Source organism: Euleptes europaea, chromosome 21 (genome assembly GCF_029931775.1).
Source record: "Euleptes europaea isolate rEulEur1 chromosome 21, rEulEur1.hap1, whole genome shotgun sequence".
NCBI lineage: Eukaryota > Metazoa > Chordata > Lepidosauria > Squamata > Sphaerodactylidae > Euleptes > Euleptes europaea.
Window position 1 is genome coordinate 4572414 of NC_079332.1, and position 4410 is coordinate 4576823.

Sequence of the window (4410 nt, forward strand, 5' to 3'; positions counted from 1 at the left end):
CCAGCTTGGAGGCCTTTAAGAGGGGAGTGGACATGTTCTTGGAGGAGAGGGCTATTCATGGCTACTAGTCAAAATGGATACTAGTCTTGAGGCATACTTGTTCTCTCCAGGATCAGAGGAGCATGCCTGTTATATTAGGTGCTGTGGAACACAGGCAGGAGAATGCTGCTGCAGTCGTCTTGCTTGTGGGCTTCCTAGAGGCACCTGGTTGGCCACTGGGTGAACAGACTGCTGGACTTGATTGGCCTTGGTCTAATCCAGCAGGGCCTTTCTTCTGTTCTCATGTTCTTAATTTTGGATGGGTGAAGACAGTCACAAAAGGCAAAAAGGCCACTTTCCAAGTTATGGAGGGGGCAGATCTTCACTACTCTTTCCACACTGTAGTTCAGCTGAGTGGGCACGCCAGAACAAGGCACCTTGGAGGTTTTTCAGACTGCACTCTGGGGGGGTCCCCAGAATTCCTGAAAGCTTGTAGGAGGATAATTTTAAACGGGAGAGAAACTTTGCCTGCATACCAGCTTGCTCGGCTTCTGACCCTCCCCTCAAATACAGAGATGCCGTTTTGGGGTGTGCCATAAAAAGTATTACAAGTGGTCCACATGACCCCACACACACACACACACACACACACCAACACACCAGGCTGGCATAGCATGCCAACCAGACAAGTGCATAAGATCTATAAAATACCCCAGAATCCTCTGCAGTATCCCAAATTTCCCAGAACAGATGAGCAGGGCTTCTCCATCAGGAAAAATAAATTCCGACGTGGAAAGGCTTTTTATCTCATTAATTAATGGGTTTCTACAGCATTTTAGCAAATCTAACACAATAAAAGCCCGCACACGGAATTATTCTAGGACTAACAAGCCATCGAGGAGAGATGAAAGGGGGGAGTCTTTTCCCCCATTCCCCCATGTACAACCAAATATCCCCCACAATCAACCCCTCCAGCACACCGGCTATTGGGATTTAAATTCAGAGGCGTCTCCTAGCACAGGGGTGGCCCCCTGCCCTGATTCGACTGGCCTGCAAACTACCACGCCTTTGGGGGAAAGAGCCTCCTTGCCCGTGGGATGAAGGCTTCTCGTCTGGCTGAGCAGGGCAGCAGGACACAAGCCGGCGTCTTTACAAGGATAAGAAAGGGGCACCTGCACCGCAAATACCCGGTTCGGCAGTCACACTGCCCATAGGCTTCTGAGTCATTTCACGGCTGAATCCATATTCCTACGTGGCAGCCAGCGTGGCATAGTTGTTAGAGAGGGGTTCTCCCAACGTGGTGTCCATGGGCGCCCGCCAAACATTTTAGGAAGTGGGCAGGGCCATTGTTAAGACAGAGTTTGTTATTGGCTGCCTGTGATCTAAGGAAAGAGTGTAACCTTGGCCACAACAGCAGGGTCAGCAGCTGGAGGATCAAGAGGACTACCTGGATTTGCGGTTCCATTCCCCCTTTCCTCCTTTTTATTCCTGTTTCTCTTTCTCCCCCACCCCCGCAGCGTGGTGTAGTGGTTACGAGCGGTGGAGTCTGATCTGGAGGACCGGGTTGGATTCCCCACTCCTCCATGTGAGCGGCGGAGGCTAATCGGGTGAACTGGATTTGTTTCCCCCACTCCTCCACACGAAGCCAGCTGGGTGACCTTGGGCCAGTCACAGCTCTCTTAGAGCTCTCTCAGCCCCACCTTCCTCCCAGGGTGTCTGTTGCGGGGAGGGGAAGGGAAGGTGATTGTAAGCCGGTTTGAGTCTCCCTTAAGCGGTAGAGAAAGTCAGCATACAAAAACCAACTCTTCTTCCTCTTTTCTTGATCTCTCTTTATTTCCCTTCTGTAATTCTTTTGCAAAGCGAGCAGGGAAGCACTGCCTTTGGCTCCACATCCAGAGGGCAGCTATTTTTTGTTTGGCTCCACCTTCACCTAAAGCCATTTGGGGTTCGGGCTTGCTTCCTGCGGCAGCCCATTTTGGGGGTTGGTGCTCGCTGTCCCCTCTCCAAATTCCAAAGGTGCTGACAGACTGAAAAAGGTCGGGAACCCCTCGATTACAGTGGCAGCTTAAGATCTGGGAGACCCAGGTTCGAATCCCCACTCTGCCACGGACACCTGCCGGGTGACCTCGGGCCAGTCACACAGAATCAGCCTAACCCTATCTCACAGGGTAGTTGAGAGACAGAATGGAGAAGGAGACCACTTTGGGTCCCCGTTTGGGGGGGGGGGAGAAAAGTGAGATACAAATGAAGTAAAATAAATGTGGGTTCTTGTTATCGCTGTCCATCCTAGGCCCAGCACATGACAAGCTACCAAAGGATAACACAATATATTCTTACCTTCCAGGGTAAATGGGGGTGGTGGAATATAAAGCCTCCCCTAATACAAGGGTTTACCTCTATAAATAAAGCAAGTCATTAAAGGTGACTTGTTTGTCCAGGAGGATAAGTCTTGAGCGCAGCGGAGCATAGAGGCAGGATTTGGACAAAAATCCCCTTCTCCAAATACTGGTGGCAGAACAGGGGGTTTATAGCCTCCGCGCACCTCTACGCTCTTTGCTAAGAGCGCTTCACAGAAAGCTTTTCGGAACAGCTTCTGGGCAGCTTCCAACTGCCCGAAGCACAATCCAAGAGGGTAAAACCCAAAATAAGGTTGACTTGGGAGGGGGGGATTAAACAGGTTTGTGACAAAAAGCATATGTCTTTGTTTAAAGAAGGAGGGGGGGAGAGAGATCCCTCTTTGCTGCCAGGATTTGTGTTGGGCCGGTAAAAAAGATCAAGGGAGCAATTAGGGCAGTAAAAAAACGAAAGGGCGGAGAGGAGAAAAAGAAATTGCCAGTGTTGGTCTTATTCAATTACCCACCAGGCATTGGAGTGTGAGAGAAATGAACTGTGCAAAAAATGGAGGGGGGGTATAATCACAAAACAGCAAGTTAATGCAAGAAAAGGGGCCGGAACTGCGATGCCCGAATTGAGTGATCTCAACTCCAAGAGAGCTGGGGGGGGGAGGGGTTGAAGAGACCCCCATGGAAGGAAATTGGCAAGCACTGTAGTTCTACAGGGAATCCGATCCAACGGGCAGCGGTTAAATTGCACTGAACAGACTTCATTTAATGAAGCGCAGTCTCGTGCAGTGGTTAAAGCGGGGGGTCTCCCAACACTTTGAGCCAATGGGCACGTCGGGAATCCTTGACACAGTATGATGGGCACGGCCACACAGCGGCTGGTATGGGGGTGGGCAGCCACAAAACGGCTTCTGCAGCTCGCTGTCAGTCACGCCACGAAGATCCTTTTGCTGGGCTGGCAGCTGCTGCCCAAGCAGTGTTTTTAAAAATCTGCACAGCTAATCAAATCTCCAACGGCCAGTCAGAAGCCTTGCTAGTCAAAAGCCCCACCTTACTTTCTAAAAACACTTAGCGGACACCTGGAAAGGTGTCAGCCGCGCCATGCTTGGGGACCTCTGGGTTAGGGTGCCGTACCAGGATTGGAGAGGCCCGGGTTCAAATCCCCCCAAGTCTGCCATGAAGCTTGCCATGAAGATTTTGGGCCACTCACACCTGAACACTTTCTCAGCCTAACCTACCTCCCAAGTTTGTTGGGGAGGGGCCGTGGCTCAGTGGTAGAGCATCTGCTTGGCATGCAGAAGGTCCCATGTACAACCCCCAGCATCTCCAGTTAAAGGGACCAGGCAAGGAGGTGATGTGAAAGACCTCTGCCTGAGACCCTGGAGAGCCGCTGCCGGTCTGAGTAGACAATACTGACTTTGATGGACCAAGGATCTGATTCAGGATAAGGCAGCTTCATGTGACCATGTTGATGTGACCAAGGATAAAACGGCAGCAGGGGAAATGATGCATGCCACTTTTGAGCTCCTTGGAGGATGGGTGGGATAAAAATGTACTAAATAAATAAAATTTCCTTTATCTGTCCATGAAACAAGATGGGTAACAGCCCAGGCCGGTCCTGTTCCCGACCCCAAAAGAATACCCACATGTCTACGACACGCAGCCTGCTTGCCACGGCCAGCAGAAGGAGCTCACGAACACGGCAAATGTGGCCCCAGAAGGGGTAGCTGCAGTAGTCCAGCAACCCGAGGGCTGAACTTGGGCCTGCCAACCTGGGTCAAACACCTGCCAAGCAGCTCTGGTACAAGAGTCTACTTTTCTCAGCCTCCATTTTGCCACCGCCCCTCCGAAATTTACTTTATCAGCTCACAGGGTTTTTTTTTTTTTTTTATGCTACGTGGGTAGTTTTAAAAAGAAAAACCAGCCACACACACAGAGAGAGAGAGACAGACAGAGAGAAAAGTGGCTTAAAAGTTTTATAACTAAGTAAAAGGATCACAGGGGAAGAACAGTAACAAGAGAACAGCAAGAAGACCAATGGAGCGCGTAGCTATTTCGCCTGCTACATGGGCGGGTGATATATTTTCAC